The sequence below is a fragment of the Mesoplodon mirus genome (genome assembly GCF_964341445.2).
Source record: "Mesoplodon mirus genome assembly, chromosome: 7".
Lineage (NCBI taxonomy): Eukaryota > Metazoa > Chordata > Mammalia > Artiodactyla > Ziphiidae > Mesoplodon > Mesoplodon mirus.
This window is the reverse complement of record NC_138983.1, coordinates 90,319,451-90,338,982: the sequence shown is the minus strand read 5'-3', so window position 1 is coordinate 90,338,982 and position 19,532 is coordinate 90,319,451. Positions and strand designations below refer to the sequence as shown.

At 39.5% G+C, this 19,532-nt stretch overlaps 2 pseudogenes across 2 annotated transcripts in view; one reads left to right on the top strand and one right to left on the bottom strand.

Moving 5' to 3' along the window:
* Positions 1-19,532, bottom strand: part of LOC309808866 (centrosomal protein of 78 kDa-like) — a 1,034,926-nt pseudogene that overhangs the window by 104,469 nt on the left and 910,925 nt on the right. The window lies entirely within an intron of this gene.
* On the top strand, positions 1,255-18,286 carry LOC309807656 (centrosomal protein of 78 kDa-like; annotated as a pseudogene). The gene is made up of 7 exons: positions 1,255-1,554; positions 4,447-4,577; positions 13,884-13,961; positions 15,429-15,593; positions 16,643-16,814; positions 17,137-17,184; positions 17,723-18,286. The product of its transcript is annotated as a centrosomal protein of 78 kDa-like (transcript).

Below are 19,532 nucleotides of genomic sequence, written 5' to 3'. Positions count from 1 at the left end.
CACAATAAAATAGCACAAAATGAACTGAGCTCCTATATATTTTTAAGAGGCATGTAAATCACACAGGATCGTGTGGTGATTATCAATAAGCTACACTCTATGAAATATTTGTCCTCTATTACCACATACACTCCATTTTACCCTGCATCCTAATGCTGCTAAAATATAGTAGAAAGCAGCAGCATAGCACAGGGAGATCAGCTTGGTGCTTTGCGATGACCTAGAGGGGTGGGATAGGGAGGGTGGGAGGGAGGCTCAAGAGGGTGGGATATGGGGACATGTATATGCATATGGCTGATTCGCTTTGTTGTGTAACAGAAACTAACACAGAATTGTGAAGCAATTATACTCCAATCAAGATCTATTAAAATAAATAAATAAAATAACATAAAATACAGTAGCTGTGAAGGATAAATATAACCATTTTAACCTATGATGTTTGTTTTCAGTAAATTCAAATTAAATATTTAAATGTGAATTTTAATATATGGCTTGTTCTAAGTAAAATATTAACACGTAGGCCTAGTTTCTGCAACCAAATGTTTCATATAAAGATACTTGCCTCTTTACTACTGAAATATAGGGTAAGTCTCCACATTTCACTCTTTCATCCAGTGGGTTTCATTTGTTTTTTTTTCTGTTTTTTTTTTTTTTCTTTTTTTTTGCGGTATGCGGGCCTCTCACTGCTGTGGCCTCCCCCGTTGCGGAGCACAGGCTCCGGACGCGCAGGCCCAGCGGCCATGGCTCACGGGCCCAGCCGCTCCGCGGCATATGGGATCCTCCCAGACCGGGGCACGAACCCGTATCCCCTGCATCGGCAGGCGGACTCTCAACCACTTGCGCCACCAGGGAGGCCCTTTTTTCTGTTTTTTATATGAAATCAAAGGAGCAGTGAAGGTTGACAGGCTTATAGGAGGGTAAAATTGACTCACCTACCCCCCAGCAACTTGCAGCCTTATAACTTGTATTGTTTTTACATAGAAAAATTCGTCTTAAATTTAACTTTTGGTCTACTTCTGAAGATTCTGTTTGGCAGAAGTCATGGGTATATCTGTGTTTCTGTGTCCTTGAGATTCAGAAATGCCAAAGGTGTTCTACGATTCAGGAAACTTGAGTGTTTCTGCATGATACATAAAATGTATCATACTTTGGGATCTTTTTTTCAACTTTATTTTTGCATTTCTGCACATCTCAATACTTTTGTTTTAGTTAAAATAACTTGTTACTGTAGAGAACTTATATTTTTAAAAAATGCTGGCTTATGTAAAACCTTTGTACAAAACCGATCCTCTTTTTAATGGGCTTGGCATCATTGTCAAGTGCCTTTTTGATTCCTTTCGACGTGTGCACGTGTGACAGTTGCTCTGTAGACCTTTGGTGCATCTTGATTCCTTCTTTTCATGCTTTGTCAAACGTAGTCTTGGCCGCAAAGAAGCCTGTAAGTAATGGAAGGAAACACTCTGCTGGTAAAGAATGCTACCCTCCTGAAGCGCTACCACCTGGAGTGTCTGGTTTCCGGCCATTGTGTCCTGCAGAAAGTGCAAAAAGCAACAGGTAAGCTGTTTGCATTCCCTGTCTTTTTCAGTCATTTAGAGTTCTTTATTTTGGAACTTGTATTATGTGGGTGGTCTCTGGTGCTTTGTGTAGAGGAAAAAAGGTAACTCACACATGGCTTGGCTTCTGCCTAATGAGCCCTCTAAGGAAGAAAAATTAAAAGTAATTGGGGGGCCTCCCTGGTGGCGCAGTGGTTGAGAGTCCGCCTGCCGATGCAGGGGATGTGGGTTCGTGCCCCGGTCTGGGAGGATCCCATATGCCGCGGAGCGGCTGGGGCCGTGAGCCATGGCCGCTGGGCCTGCGCGTCCGGAGCCTGTGCTCCGCAACGGGAGAGGCCACAACAGTGAGAGGCCCGCGTACCGCAAAAAGAAAAAAAAAAAAAAAAAAAAAAAAAAAAAAAGTAATTGGGAGTTTCAAGTTGTTTCTCAAGTGTCACAACAGAGGTAACTCCGTGGGAGTCTTGAGGAGACTAAAATGATCACCAATTGTGCATGTGAGAAAAGTTTGATTAAAGGCAGGTGTAGTTGAGCGAAGCCCTACAGCACAGAAGTAGGAATTTGGATACGTACGAATGGGAAAAAAGACATTTTAGGCATGGGAAATAGTTTAATGCAGAATGGATGAAAAATATGCATTAGAGCTATTCTAAATGAACTGGCTTATTAACTCAGTAAATCAGATTTAGTGAGTCAAACTAGCATTACCTGATTTCTTATCCAGGGGGTAGCTGTTCATAGTAATTTTTGTCACAGAACAGTAAATAAAATGGTTGAATTATAGCTTTAGGCTTGCTAAGTGAAATAGATGGCTCTAGATGATCTTCAGGTGACTTACTTGGTAGTAATCACGAAATTGGGGATTAACAATTGCTTAAGAAAACAAAGAGAATTGATTTTAAATAGTACTTGAAGTAGTTACTGTGTAAAATATCTGTTCAGTTGCTCATGTTAAATGGATGTTTCTACTCCCCACTGGACAACCGACTACTTTTTTGCAAATGGTAATGTGAATTGCTGTTGCATAAACTATAGTGCTGAATCCCCAGTGTTTGCACTTGAGTTTCACAGCTCTGTGGTTTCCTGTCTTCTTCCTGAGACACTTAATCGCAGGTCCATCCTCGTCACACAGGGTGGTAAATTAGAGAACGATTAATATCACCATTTAAAGAAGAGAGACAAATCTCAACCATCCTGAACATAGGAGCTGAAGGGGCCTCTCAGCAGTTCAGAGAGTTATTAGCAAGCCAGTAGGCTGAATTCTGTTGTGTTTTCTCCGTAGCAGAGCCCTCCAGGTCCTTGTTTTGAGCTTATTTATTTTTATACACAATTCTGTATGGATACTGTACATAATACTAAATAGTTGTATTAACTGGGTTTAACTGGTGATGTATTTACATGAAGATCTAACTTCGTCTTGTTGATATCTTTTTAGGGGCTTTCCATTCATCAAAGCTCGTGATGTATGTAATCAGTTGCTGGTGTGTAGCTATCACATTTATGATATATAGGGCTTGAATTGGGAAAGGTGGATGGTCATTCTTCTTGCTTTTTAAACTGACAGAGCCTTACATGAAGCATTTCCCTCTCTGAAATAAATCCATGTAAAACATATTTGGTCGCTCTCCCAAGGCAACTGTGTAGTTGTGTGGATTTGGCACACAACGGGCAGCCTTGTGGCTATGTCTGTAAACAAGGAAGCCTGTTTTCCAGTCCGCAAATCAGCTGTTACCCAGTGAGACGAACTTGACTGCCATTTCTGACCCCTCACGTGGAGCTGTCATACTCAAGAATATTCGCATGTTTTCAAGAAACGTTGTTTGAGGGCTATATGTACAAATTCCTGATCTGAAAGCCAATATAAAGCAACACCTCCCAAACATCTGCTCTCTCACCAAGGCCACACACGTTCCCTCGCTTATGGCCTCGTGGCAAGCGAATACTGTCAGTATCAGATTCTCCTTCCCAGTGGTCTTGGGAGACTGCCTAGTTGCTCTGTGAAAGGCACCACTGCTGAGGTTGAGAGAAGAGCATCTTGGGTGTCAGTCCTGGCCTTGCGTTCCCGGAGAGAGGGGTGTGCACCTCGTTCTCCTGTTAGGGTTTTCCTAGGCTGCAGGGTTTGCTGCTTGTTGTCAACATGATGTCCTAGTGACTTGTCTTCTGCGTGGTTATATAATCCCAGCACAGCTCTTTATGATGTGTAGACTTTTATGGGGTTGTGGCCAGGTCAGTTTTTAATGTTTGGAAATGTCCTATTGAACAACACTGCAGTGGCAGTGAGCTTGCTGGGAGAATTGTTGCCCTAGTTTTGGCTTAAGGGTGGTGAGAAGATGAAGTTTTTGATGGGTCAGTTTTAGTTGTGTGTGTGTATGTGATTTATCTTTTAAAATTCTAATGTCTATTATTCACAGCTTAGATATGTTGACTTCCTGATTATTCATCAGTCCCTTTACTGATGTATTTTCCTCTGAAAAACTACATTTTCTTCCAGACTGTTTTTGTCTGATGGTGAAGAATAAATTTTTCATTTGCAGTATAAAGTTGATCTGAGAAGAAATGTTTACCTTGGATCTTCACTTGGCTTCTGTGAAAGAAACTTAATAAAATAATATGGGCAATTCCCATTACTAATCCTAACCAGGTACAACAGAGGTCTGTACAGTAACATAGCAAAAATAAGTTCCTGTACTTTTACTTAGTCATTGCCTGTTTTACACTAAAGAGCAGTGAGAGACATTTATAAATAATGATACCGCAGATCACTTTTGTTAAATGTCCTCTAATATTTGGATATTTGGTATCTGGCTTGTGTTGTCTTTTATACAATCTTGTCTTCTTTCTTTGCACTTTAGTGTAACAACTCTGTGGTTTCCTATCTTCTTCTTGTGACACTCAGGTCCATCAGAATTTCCTGTGACTGTGACAGTAGAGAGTCCTTCCTCCTCAGAAATCGAAGAGGTCGATGATTCCTCAGAACGTGTTCAGGAGGAGCCAGAGAAAATCCGTTTGAAACAAGAAGCATTGCAGGTACAAAGTTATCACTTTAAAGCTATAGAGAAGATTATTTTTCAAATGGAAGCCTGAGTGCAACACTGCACAGCTTGTGTGAGGGTTCTGTTTTCTCCTCCCACCTGCATTGTATCCCCTTGAATGGTTCCTTAAGCTTAGACCAAGGTGAATGGTGGACATTTGAAATCTAAGAAACTATAATCAAAACATGTCGTTAGTAATATATTTTCCTTTCCTTAGAAGCTTAGTATATTAGATTTAGGGAGAAGCTTAGTGGTCATAAGATAAGGAAATTGAGTTCTGAATGACTACAGTCAGCTGATTCAGTGCTCTTGTTTTACAGATGAGAAAATTGACAGTTCTAGTTGAACTCTCTTTTTATAAGAGGAAAATATGGCCTCATTTTAAATAAAAGTAAAGTTGAAAAAAGTTTTGATGTTGATATTCTCCTTTCCTAAAATCAAAAATATCAAGAAGCTACATTCTATTACCAAATAAACCTGACCTCTAATGTCATTCCATACTTTTGTTTGTATGGGCAGAAAAGAAAAATTGATTTTTATAAGAAATTTTTGCACCTCAAAATTAATATATTTATTTTATTTCAACTTTAATGCAGAGCTGAACATTTCTAGTAAATAAAGGAACACCATTTGGGGGGACCTTGTCTTTGTGCTACAAAGTCCATGTTTAATTTTTTAAAATTATTTAATATGACTTTCTCTTCATATGAAACATGACACTTGACAGGTTTCAGAACTGATTATCCCATTATTGTAGGACTACGGGAATTACTCTTTGATTTTCAAAAGAGAAAGTTAGATTTTTATTTTTTAATTAAAATTAATGATAATATAGAGAAATTTTAAGAAAAGAACTTAGAAAATTATGAAATGTTAGAGTAGGAGAAATCTATAGTTCAAGTGGAGTTGCTCCCTTTCGTTTTATAAATGAGCACCTACAATTTGTAGAACGTAAGTGGTTTATTAGTAAATGGCAGAGTATGACAAGACCCTAGAGCATCTAACCCGCATTCCTTGTTATTTTAGATGTGGTGTATTCATTTCCTTCACGAATAGACCACGAGGTTGTATTTGTAAAAGCAGTAATAGACAGTGGGGAAGTCCAAGAAGTTTAAACACTGGGACCACAGAATAGCAGATTCAGAATGCACTGAGAACCCTTTTAGCTCTTCTCTGTTTTGACAAGACACTACAATGATGGTATCAAAGTGTTTAAGTATATATGCCCACAACAATCAAGAGATTTCAACATAGTTTTGAAAGAGAGAAGACAGGTGGAAGAGTGTGAAACTGAAGCAGTAGAACAGAGGAAAAGCATCACCTAGAATATGCACAGGGACCACGAGCAACTGAGGAGGATTCTGACCCCATCTGAAAAAGTAGCCCCATGCTCAGGTGCGCATGTAGGAGAGAGGGTGGAGTTAGTTAAAAGTGTGACAAATAGGGGAGCTCATTGAAGGGATGTGTTTGGAGGAGTGGACTCCCAGCCCCGCCCTCACCCTCCTGAAATGAGATGATTTCATTTTGAAAACAGTGAAACTGGCGAGAACTGGGGCAGCTACTGTGAGTTTTTACACCCTCGAAAATTGTGTTTGGGGGAGATCCTGTTACAGTTACTCCCCGCTTCTTCCTGCATAAGAAGCCAATCAATCGTTGACTTCAGGGAGCTTTCTGCGCTCATTCTTAAATAGAAAATAACTGTCTTTTGCCTGTTAGTTGAGTAAAGCTTACAATATGAGAGAGGGGGAAAGAGTGCAAACATATCCTAGTAGGACCAGGGACAATTTAGGGAACAGAATAATTTAAGAAAAAACCCTAATTAGTATCCCGAGAGAGGTTTAAAAAGAGCTAGCAACTATAAAATAAGACTAGGGTATTAATGAAAAGGAGAATGGTCAGAAAGCAAGAGGGGTCTCCTGGAAATGCAAATATGGTTGCTGAAATAAATTCAGTAGGAATTTAAAAAATTTCTCAGTATATAAAAAAGAAAGACACAATGGAAAATGTGATAGAAATATGTTAGAGAGGCTGCATCTGGGAGATCCCACATGTTACTATTAGAAAGTCCAGACCCAGAAAAAAAATGGAGGGAAGCTGTCAAAGGGCAACAAAATTCCCCACAGCTGAAAGTAGACATCAGGCCTCAGATTGAAAATAGTTATGCAAGATGAGCAAGAATAGACTCATACCTAGGCACCCTTCATTGTGAAACTTTCAAATACTGAAAAAATAAATTAAAATAGAATAAAATACTGAGAGGATACATCCATTCCAGAGAGAAAAATACTGGTCACCTAAAAAAAAAGGTTAAAATCTGACTTTATCATACTTGTCATGAGCACCATGGATCCTGGAAGGCATTAGAAAGATACCTCCAAAGTTTTTCAGGCACATAATTTTCACCCTAGGGGTTTGTATCCAGCCAAACTATCAGTCATACGTGGAGGCTGAAGAAGATATTTTGTACAGAAAGAAATTTGAAGAATTGACCTCCTGTGCTACACCTTAAGCTATTTATAGACATAATCCAGCAAAATGAGGCAATAAACCAAGAAGGAAGGTAATAGGGGATTCAGTGCAGATTGCAGCTAGTCTAGAGTGGAGAGGCTTCTATTGATTGTGTGATTGAGAGCTTCGAAACACCTTGAGGCATATCGTACTTACTAGGTGTTAGGCACTGTTGGAAGGGAGGAGGGAGAGGAAGAGGAGAAGGAACTTGAACTCCAGAGGAGAAAAGGCTCTACGGACATAAACCTGAAGCACACTGAACTATGGTTGATTTTTAACCTACTATTGATGAGGAAGGGGAAGAATCCACTTCAGCTTGACACTATAGATGTCCCCCTTTTCAGTGACACACAGGGGTAATGACCACGTATCTAATTTGTTGTCCAAACCGGAACTTGTCCAAACTCCTTACACTTCAATAGTGTAAGGAGGCACTCTAATGCTGTAACATCAGGACAACAGGTATAAACTGGAACAGCCCAAGGCGGCTTGGGGTATGTGGTCACCCTGCACAAGGGCAGTGACACTGGCACAGTATGGAACGAGGTGTAGTCTATACACAGAGACACAGTACATCTGCAGTGGGCAATATTAATTTCATTGTAATAATGGCAATACTGTCTTGGTTTGCAGCTTTTATTGTCAACGTGCATGTAATCACAAATAACTAAAGTAAACTATACTTAGTATGTGTTAGTATTAACTTGGTATGTACTGAAATGTATTGTGTACTGGTATGTACTTAGTATATATTAGGCTCTAAGTGTTTTTGCATATATTAACTCATTTAATCCTCTGAATAGCCTTATGAGGTTGGTGCTAATATCATTCCCACTTTTGAGAACAGGAAGCTAAGACAGGGAAGGAACTTGCCCAGGCTGTACCTAATTTAAGGTTGGATCGAGGCTTTGAGTTTAGGCTCTCCGCCTGTTCTCTTAAACCTTACTCCGTACTGACTCTCAAATAACAGAAGACTTAACTGCACATAGAACAGAATATAAATTTCAACTTTGACAACGTAACAGCTAGGTTTGGAAGGTAGACAGGAGGTAGAAAAAAGGGAAGATGGTATGAATGTCCTCATTTTACAAAGCGTGACGTTGAGAGAGTTTCTAGTTGATCAACAATGTAGGTTTTTAAGTATATGACTACAAGTCAAAGAGATCATGAGCAGTGGAATAACTCATTATGACATAACTTTACTGAGCAGTGTGGACATAGGAAAGAGTGTAGAGGAACTAAACCCTTACTTATTAGTAAGTTAGAAAGTGAACAGATAATGCCTCCAATTTAGTGAGAAAATAGTCATGGAAGAGTATTACTTGGAAATGGAGAAGAATTCAAAATAACAATAGTTGGACCTCCCTGATGGCGCAGTGGTTAAGAAACTGCCTCCCAAGGCAGGGGACACGGGTTCGAGCCCTGGTCCGGGAAGATCCCACATGCCACGGAGCAGCGAAGCCCATGCACCAGAACTACGGAGCCTGTGCTCTAGAGCCCGTGAGCCACAACTACTGAGCCCATGTGCCACAACTACTGAAGCCTGCACGCCTAGATCCTGTGCTTCATAACAAGAGAAGCCACCGCAATGAAGAGTAGCCCCCGCTCGCTGTAACTAGAGAAAACCTGCACGCAGCAACGAAGACCCAATACAGCCAAAAGTAAATAATAATAATAAAATAATAAAAAATAACAATATTTGACGTAAACCTCATAAAAAAGGAAATCCATACAGCCAGTAAACACAGAAAAGTGTACAACTTCATTAAGTAATAAGTGAAAAGTGAGTCAAAACCAAGGAAACTACATGTCAATCAGATTGACAAATACATAAATAAAAAGTCTGGTAGTATCAGGTATTGTAGACCTGAAGTACTATGGGAATCTTCTACCCTGTTTATACTGGAGTATAAACCGACACAACTACTTTGGAAAGCATTTAGCCCTCTCCGTCAACTGAAGGTATATAAATAGCCTGTGAGCCAGCAGCCCTCACCCCCGCCCTGTGTAAATGCACCAGAATAACGGGTACAGCAGGATTCCTGTCCATGATTTGCATTAGCACAAACTGAAAACAAACCAAATGTCCATTAAGAGTCAAAAATTAAATAAATGATGTGTATTTGTACAGTGGGAAAACTATCCAGCAATAAAACTGAATGAACTAGAGCTACAGGCAGCAATGTGGATGAATTTTTTAAACCAATGTTGAGAGAAAGAAATAAGATAGAAAAGACTTCATATACTATGATCCTGTACATAAAGTTAGATGTTGACACAACTAAACTCTTTTGTTAGGGATGCATGCAGGTTAAAGGCAATGACTGTCAAGAAGTGAGGTTGGTGTTTAACCGGGAAGAGGGAAGGAGCTTGTGATGAGAAAAGGATATGGGGGGTTTTTGCGATGCTGACAAGTCTCAATACTTTCAGATTCGAGTAGTGCTTATGTAAGTATTCTCTTTTTATTTGTCACATTCACAGTTTTGTTCTGTGCACTTCTCAGTATACATATCGTATTTTACAATTAAAAACTGCGTAAAGAATCGGTCGCTTCTTGAGTGCTGGATGTGGGAGTGGGATGAGACCGTTTCATTTTAAGCCCTTCACTACTGTTTGCATTCGCATGTTCATTCATTCAGCATTAATTGCACATATTCTATGTACCAAGCACTCTTCTAATTTTATATGTGTTTTAACTCATGTAATTCTCACAAGAGCTCTGTAATATGGGAGCTTATCTCCATTTTATAGATGAGGAAGTTGAGGCCTAGAGTTATAGAACTTGTCCAAGGTTCTGTAGCTAATGGGTAGTGCCAGGCCCATTTGCCTCAGAGAATCTGAATATTTACAATATAATCTAAAAGAGAAATTTAATGACTAATTATAAGCAAAAAAATTGCACACTAAAGAAGATGACAAGTTTTCATCTATCCAGTTAGAGAAAAACACACAGTCTGTCTTTCACACACGTACATCTTATATGTACGTGTGTGGCAGGGATTCTCCTTATTAAGCAATTATTTATTGACCGTCTACGTTGTGCTAGGCACAGGTGCTGGGGATAAACACTTAATAAAATACACCCCCTGGGGCCTCCCTGGTGGCGCAGTGGTTGAGAGTCCGCCTGCCGATGCAGGGGATACGGGTTCGTGCCCCGGTCTGGGAGGATCCCATATGCCGCGGAGCGGCTGGGCCCGTGAGCCATGGCCGCTGGGCCTGCGCATCCGGAGCCTGTGCTCCGCAACGGGAGAGGCCACGGCAGTGAGAGGCCCGCATACCGCAAAAAGAAAAAAAAAAATAAAAAAAATAAAAAAATAAAATACACCCCCATCTTCAAATAACTTGCACTCTAAGTGAGGAAGTAAGCCAACAGTTATAGTAGAGGTTATATACCAAGTGATACATCGCTGATGGCAGTGTAAAATCTCAGAAATCTTTTGGAAAGAAGTCTGGACGTAGGTACCTCAGAGCCTTAAAAATGTTTATTTGCTTTGATCTCAAACTCATTTTTATGGATTTATTGTAAGAATGTAATTCTCAATATGGAAAAAGGCCTTCATGCATAAAAACGGTTATTTTGTCTGATAATACTGAAAAGTTGGAAAGAATTTAAATGTGTAAAATGGTTAACCAGTAAACCCACTCAGTGGAATATTTTGTAGCCCGCACAAAAAAATCAAGGTTATGAATCCCCTGATTATATGAGAAATGCTTGATTTCAATGTTAAATGGAGAAAAGTTGAACATAAAATTTGATATCCAATATGATGGGAGCTTTGTCCCAGAAAAATCACCCTAGCCGGTGTACAGAAGGGTAGAATGGAGAGCAGATGGCAGGAAGGAAAATTATTCCAAAGCCTTATCATTAGTCTTACTTAAGTAATAGAATATCAAGCAATTTTACTTTCTAACTTTTTTGGTTCCATATTTCCATGTAAGGGACATGAATTCTGAATACTTTGTAGGAGGAGGGTACACTTTTTCACAAAAATTGAACACTGTGTTCTAATTCCCTCCATTAGAGGGAGAAACTGTTGCATGTAATTGCAATTTGATGTGCTATTTAGAACCAGTCAGGAATTTTAGTGTAGCTTCCTCTGACCGTGCTGAGGGTTTTTTGTTTTTTTGTTTATTTGTTTAGAATTTCTTTGAAATCAGTTTTAGAAGATTGATTAAACCATTATATTAAAAGTAGAGGAATTTTGCAATTTTTTTCCCTTTTTCCCCATTGAAAACTTGACTGGCTTTAGTAATGAACCATTAAAGAATTTGAAGTTCTTAGACTCTCAATTTTTTAAACATGTTCTGAATATAAAAATATATGTTCATTGAGCAAATGTTTGAAAACAATGAACAACTTCTTGAAGGAAATAAAAGCCACCTCTGCATGTACACACACCTAATCTGCTCTTTTGTCTTAAAAAAGTATCCGAAATATTTTGCCATGTCACTAACTACTCTTCTACATCAGAGAATTTGATTAAGCTTATGCATCATCTCCCAGGAAAAACGCACAGATATATTTTGAATGTAGCACTCCTGAAGCCCATTCATGAACTCTGGTTGAGACCTCTTGTCATTCTTAGTGGCTTCATAGCGCATTCCTTCAGACGATGAGCTGTTTTTATTTAAACCAGTCCCAATTCGGAGGCTCTTAGCTTTCTTCTAGGGTTTGGTTATCAACAATCTTATGACATCATGTTGGTAGATAAATCTTTGCCCACATCTTTGATTTCCTTAGGGTAAACTCCTGATGTAGGATTGTTGTTAGGTACCAAAAGCTACTGTCAAGACAGTGATACCAGCTCCTCTCCCAATGATGACAGGTAATAGAGTTCCTCATTCTTTAAGTGATTGTTCAAAGCAGTTAACATGTATAAATATACCTTACTGTTTTCATAAGTATAGGTATTATGATTGTTTATCACTGCATAAGAAACCACCCCAAAACAGTGGCCTAAAACAATGACAATCATTTATTTTGCTCACGAACCTGGAGGTTGAGTAGAATATTAATTCTTTTACTACACTCTTACTGACTGAAAACAATACCTATTTGACTAGCTCAGAGTTCTGTAGGTCAGAAGTCCAGGCACAGCGTGACTGGGCTTCCTGCTCAGATACACACAGGAACTTGTGGGTTCCCTCCTGAGAGTGTTAAAGCACGTGAAATTTAAGTGTAAGATATTGAGCCCCAAACGTTGGATGTTCACCATAGTTTGTGTGGGCCACAGAGCTGAAATCAAGATGTCAGTCTGGCTGTGTTAGCGTCCAGAGGCTCTGGGAAAGAATGCCTACAGGCTTCTTCTGGCTTGTTGGCATAATTCAGATTCTGCAGTTGCAGGACAGAGGTCCCCATTTCCTTGCTGGCTGTCAGTCGGGGGAGTGTTTCAGCTCCTAGAGGCCTCTCGCTTGCCTTCCCTGCCGCAGCATTGGACTTCTTCAGAGCCAGCAATGGAGAGTCTCCCTCTTGTCCCTTTTGTACTTCAATTCAGGAAGAGTTCAGGTCCTTTTCATGGGGTGCCTGAGTAGGCCACATCCACCTAAAATAATCTCCCTATCTTAAAAGATCAATTGATTTTGAACCTTAATTCCATGTGCAAAATCCCTTCACTACAGCACCTACATTTAGAGTTTGATTGGATAAGTGGAAGGTTTGTGTACTTCAATAAGTGGTCATCTTGGGGGCTCTGTCAGAATTCTGCCTATTGCAAGCAGTGTCCCCACTTCAAGGACCGAAGTGTCTTAGTTCCTAAAACTCCTAAGATAGTTTATCAGTGTTCATTTTACTTCAGTGACCTTGGTGAAGGGAAGACTACCACCTCCGTGAGCAGGAATGGCAGCCAGCTTCCTGAGTCCACAGTGTGGCTCTGCTACTTAGTGGTGTGACCTTGGCTGTGCTGCTCTACTTACTCTACTTCTCTGCCTCTGTTTCCCTCATCTGTAAAATAACATGGAGTTAGTGATTGTTCTTTCCTCGTAGGGTTTTTTGTTTTATAAATTTATTTTTGGCTGCATTGGGTCTTCGTTGCTGCTCGCCAGCTTTCTCCAGTTGCGTCGAGCGGGGGGCTACTCTTCGTTGCGGTGCGGTGGCTTCTCTTATTGCGGAGCACAGGCTCTAGGTGCGCAGGCTTCAGTAGTTGTGGCACGTGGGTTCTAGAGCGTAGGCTCAGTAGTCGTGACGCACAGGCTTAGTTGCTCTGCGGCATGTGGGTTCTTCCTGGACTAGGGCTCGAACCCGTGTCCCCTGCACTGGCAGGCGGATTCTTAACCACTGTGCCAGTAGGGAAGCCCCGTCTTAGGGTTTTGATGATTCGATTACTTAATACCCAGGGAACTCCAGGAACAGTGCTTGACTGTAAATTGCTTTAAAAGTGATTACTTTTTTGATTACTTTTTTAAAACATGCTTTTGAATCTGCAATTATGCAATTCAGGTATGCTAAGCAGGTTCGTTAATAGGACTTCCTGCTATAAAGAGACCCACAAATAAAAATAGAATTTTTCTTTCTTGGTCGTAACTTCTTATTTCTGACTTACTATGTTATATGCATATGCCTTTTATGGTGGGCTGCCACAAATTTATGTTGGAAAGAGTGGAATTTAAATAAATCTTTGCAAATTTGATAGATTTTGATCATTCATTTCACTGGCATGGTATGATATTACCAGTAGCAGACTAAAATCTGAGTTCACTTCTGGCTCTGCCCTTAAATCCTGATGAGACCAATAGCTGGAAAGGCTTTTGGATATTATACTATGAATTACTTATAATATTGACTCTGTTTGTTTAGGAAACCCTGGAGGAGTGCCTAAAGCAGTTAAAGGAGAAAAGAGTAATAAGACTGAAGGCTGATAGACGAGTCAGTGAGGTAAACACGTTTCATCTGCTTTTGAGAGTGTTTTGGTTTTATTTTGATTTGATTTTAAGCCATATACACATATTTTGTAAGCTTTAGAACTGTAATATGTTGCAAATTGGTTGTATCATATGGACTTTTGCATTTACTAGTATTTAGTGATGATATGATCTATATTCCAGAAAGCATGTTTTTAAAGATGTGAAAATCTGGTTTTGTGTATGTGTGTGTGTTTGTGTGTGCTTTTATATGACATTAGCTTATTTCCTGTTCATGATTCTTTGATTCAAGAAGGCACCTTCTGTGCATGTATTGTATATACAGTAACATAAAAGACATGATGAGACTCTCCTGGCAATGAATTAGGAAAGTGAATCATTTAAATAAATTTAAGATATTGGAAAACTTCTAAGAATGCAATGAAAGATAAAAATATATACTATGAGAATTACATTAGGTAATGTGCATGAAAGCAGGGCATAATCTAAAAAGTTCTATCTAAATATAATTTATCACAGGGTGAGTGTAGGGAGGAATTTTTGAAAGTGCATCCACTGGATTGGCAGACACTCATTCAATAAACGTTGAGCACCTGCTCATGTAAGGCAAAAGGGGCATCATGAACATTAACGGCCTTTCTGAGAAATACGAGTTGAGCTTACAGGGGGTTTTAAGTGCGTAGATGATGAGCAGAAGGGGAGGAGTGCACGGGGGTGAATATTTTCAAGAAGCCAAAGAGAATATTGGTGATCGTACATTTAATAAATTGGGTTGGGTATGATTTAGGACTTTTAAACGTAAGCATTAGATATTTTACTCACTAAAGTTAATTCTTAACATTCAGCAGAGTTGTAATATGTTTTGTTCAAATCAGATTCTATAATTCACTTTCTAATTTAAGGGAAACTTAAAGCAGGTCATTTTCTAATGTGGAATGAGGCTCCATTATGAATTGAACCAGTTGAGAAATGTGATCTTTTGTGAAAGATCATTAATAAAACGGTAACTTTGGTTTATTTATATACCACCTAGGTGTTATATAGGAAACTTTGTTGGGTGCCTGTGGGTTTTGGTTATTATGTGATATGGTCTCTGTCTTTACTGGCGGAGGGTTACATTAATTATAAATTAATTACATTTTGAGTGCTTTAGTTTTGTTTCTTGAAACTAGGCAAGACTACTTTTTGTTTGTTTGTTTGTTTTTTGGGTTTTTTTTTTTTGCGGTATGTGAGCCTCTCACTGTTGTGGCCTCTCCCGTTGCGGAGCACAGGCTCCGGACGCACAGGCTCAGCGGCCATGGCTCACGGGCCCAGACGCTACGCAGCATGTGGGATCTTCCCGGACTGGGGCACGAACCCGTGTCCCCTGCATCGGCAGGCGGACTCGCAACCACTGCGCCACCAGGGAAGCCCAAGGCAAGACTACTTTTGATGACAATGAGAAAAAATCATGTCAGACGTTTTCAGTCTTCTTGTGTAGCTGGAACATGAAAATGCCCAGTTAAGAAACAACTTTCTCTTTGTCTGAAGCCCTTCATGCCCACTCATTGACAAGCATGATCCTGGATGATGAAGGTGTTTTGGGCAGCACTGAGAATTCTTTTCAGAAGTTCCATGCTTTCCTGGTTCTCCTTAAAGATGCTGGGTTAGTTCATTTCTCTTCCTGGCATTCTTCTCTTTGCGACTCTAATGGTAGTTTGCTGAGGAACTGGAGCAATTTTCATCACTTACGTGGCTATATTTAGCCAAATTTAGTGTAATTATAGGTAATATAGTTGACGTTTTAAAATGAGGAATTAAATTTTTTAAGAAATGCAAATAGGGAAGCCTGCTTTGGTAGAGTGGGAAGCCCATTATAAAAGAGTACCCTGTATACAGAGTAATTAGTAGGTATAGTTGTTTTGTAAAGACTAAATTAAAGGCAGTTTTCATTGAAAATATTCGGGAATGCATAAGAATTTTCCTATCTTTCACTTCTTTTGCTTGTTTGATAAGTTTGAATTAAAGTTATCTTTGCCTTAGACATAAAAATGATTATTAATCTGCAGGGGAGATATAGGTTAGTGGTTCTCAACCGGGAGCAATTTTGCTGAAAGAGGGAAGTGGAGATTGATAGTTGGTTGATGGAGTGGTGTTTTGTCAGTGAATGAATTGGTGTTGGTGTTGGGAAGGAAGGAACAAACACATTCTTGGAAACTGGAGGAAAGGTGGTAAAGAAGTGTGGGAATGGAGGTGTGACAGGCAGTGGACAGGGTGCACGGTACATATTGAAGCTGCTAGTGAGACAGTGGGATGTCTCCTAGAGGATGAATCTGGAAAGGGCTGAGGATTTGGGGGAGAGAGAGGCTTGTAGTCTGGAGTAGGATGTTGGCTTTTAAGATTTTAGAAGTGGCAGAGTGGTTGAGAGTCCGCCTGCCGCTGCAGGGGATACGGGTTCGTTCCCCGGTCTGGGAGGATCCGGCATGGCGCGGAGCGGCTGGGCCTGTGAGCCATGGCCGCTGAGCCTGCGCGTCCGGAGCCTGTGCTCCGCAACGGGAGAGGCCACAGGAGTGAGAGGCCCGCGTACCGGAGGAAAAAAAAAAAAAAAAAAAAAGATTTTAGAAGTATTTCATGATTGTAGGTCTGGGGAAATCTAAACTGCTCTTCTGTGATTATAATAACCTTTGTCTTTTCTCCGTTCCTCCTCTCGTCTAGGCTTGGGCAGTTGGCCACAATGGCTGGTATAGATCAGTCAGATTTTCATTTACTAGGTCGTCCCCAGGTGAATTCTACTGTTAGTAGTCCACCTAAAGAAGAAAAGAAGGCACTTGAAGAAGGAAAATCAGAATCAAAACAGGGTGCCCCATAACAAATGCAAAATATCCAAGTAAATGGACAGAACAGCACTTAATGATTCTAAGAGTGATTAGCAAAAAGGAAATGACCAAGTCAGGGAGAAAACAATAATGATCAGTCTCGAATAGTTCACATGCTCGGGAGCTAGAAGACTCTGGAGTCCTTTCCAAATCTGAGATTAGTAAATGTGTGCCCATTTCATGATACTGTACTTTTGTAAATAAGGAGACTGGAAGTTCTTTAGAAAATTTATGAGTTAAAGCAAACTATCCTTAATGAAGAAAGAAGACATTAGAGAAAATATTCCAGATTTTAAATTGTATAAATGTCTATTCTGTTCATATTTTATCTAGGTTTCTATTTGTATGCAGTCAGCTTACGATGAAGGAACACTAATGAAGGTACACATACTGATATAATTTTTAAAATAAGTAATCCAGACATAGCTAATAGGTAACATATTAGAGTGAATCACCTGGTTATGGGAATGGGAGGGGAAAACCTGTCAGCTTTTCCTCTAGCCTTACTTGGAGCCCCCATCAGCCAATCTCAGAGTGGTCTTGGGAACTGACAGCTTGAGAACACAGTCTGGTCACAAACTATATACGGTTTACATGTGCCTGGAGGATAGAAAAGAAATTAATTATCTTACAGAATAGGGTTTTATTTTTAGTGAGGGAAAGGAAATGGGTAATAACTACCCCAATCACCAAAGTCTGAAAATGTAGCGGACATAGCCTTGGATATAGCTAGGTTAAGCTGAGAATCACTTGGCAAGATATAATTACAAAAAAAACTGGCTCTGAAATCTTCTGATTAATCAATTGACTGTGTTAATAATAAGATTACAGAGTAACATTGAAGTTTTGAACTCTACTTTTTAATGGTTGGCTTTGTTCATCACTGAATTTTTGTCTTGTCTTTTGTCTTCCCCTCCACTTTCCGAAAATTACAGGTGATGCTAGGATTCCTTTGCCTCTCGACTCCTTCCGTGTCCCAGCGCCTACTCAGGAGGCCTTAGAAACTTCCAAAGACAACCTGGGGGTGCCAGTCACAGAGCAGCGGCAGGAGTCTTTTGAAGATTTCATTGCTAGAACATGTTCTCCTTCAGCAGACGTCATTTCTGGAACTGGAAGTCAAAGAAAAGAAGAGGAATTATCTAGAAATAGCAGGTCTTCTTCAGAGAAAATGAGCAAAGCAGGTGAATAGACCAAAAACTACTCTGCTAAGAAACAACCTGGGAAGGACCTGCATTCCTGCTCTGACTCACCTGTAAAGCAGAAAAGCAAAGGAATTGGGCAAAATAATTCTTTGGTTAATAAACCAATTAAAAGTGAGTCTTCGAAAAAACACATTTCTGTTAAGAAAGAGAGTAGAATAGTGACTGTTTCATCAAAGACAACTAAAAGTAAACTCAGTCTACTAGAACAGTCTGAAAATGATACTCTTGGATCTGATTGTGAATTTCAAGAAAGCATCCATACTCTATCACACCTAACATAGGTCTACATCTTTTAAAATTATGTTTTTGCCTTCAAATTTTCATAAATTACTTATGTTTTTATTATAGCATATGGTGTTTTCAGTTACTTGACTGGAAGCCATTAGAGAAAGATTTTTTTATCTATACTTTTTTATTATAATGAAAGTTTTGGTGTACTTTTCCTTGTAACACTTTGCACCACTCATTCAGCTAGTGTTTACTGAGGGCTTCATATGTACAGTACTTTTCTGGGTGCTGTTGCTTTCAGCAGTGAACAAAATAAAGCCTTTACTCTCCTGGAACTAGCACTCTGTGGTGGGAGAAAACATAAACAACAAAGCAGGCTAAGGGTTAAAAAGATATGGGAATAATAAATGGAATAGTTTTACCATTTGGTTAAACATCAAACTATTATAAATCACACGGCCAGAAGCCATTGACATATTTTAATTCATAATAACCAGAGAGCCTCAGACATTTACCAAGGCACTTAACCATGTTTATGGATTACAGCAATGCTCTGAGGTAGGGAACTCTTACCATCCCCATTTTATAGATGAACAGTCTGAGGAGACATTATGTGAGTTGCCCAGAGTTGCACAGCTATAAGTAAGTGGGAAGTTGCAATGTGACCCGAACCCATGCTCTTTTTTGTTTTTTTTAATGTATGGACTTTATTATCTTTCATTTGTCTCTGATTTATGTGAATTTTTTCTTTAAAGATTTTTTCTGATGTCAACCATTTTTAAAGTGTTTATTGCATTTGTTACAGTATTGCTTCTGTTTTATATTTTGGTTTTTTGGCCTCAAGGCATGTGGGATCTTAGCTCCCCGACCAGGGATTGAACCCTCACCCCCTCCATTGGAAGGCGAAGTCTTAACCACTGGACCACCAGGGAAGTTCCCCTTATGTGACCATTTTTCTGGCATTTTTTTTTAATTTTATTTTTTTTTGACATACACTTGAATTACAGTGTTGTGTTAATTACTGCTGTACAGGAAAGTGACTCAGTTACACATTTATATACATTCTTTTTCATATTCTTTTCCATTACGGTTTATCACAGGATATAGAATATAGTTCCCTGTGCTCTACAGTAGGACCTTTTTGGGGTTTTTTTAAATACATGCACTTTTTAAAAATAAATGTATGTATGTATGTATGTATGTATTTATTTTTGGCTGTGTTTGGCCTTTGTTGCTTCACGCGGGCTTCCTCTAGTTGAGGGGCACATGCTTCTCATTGTGGTGGCTTCTCTTGTTGCA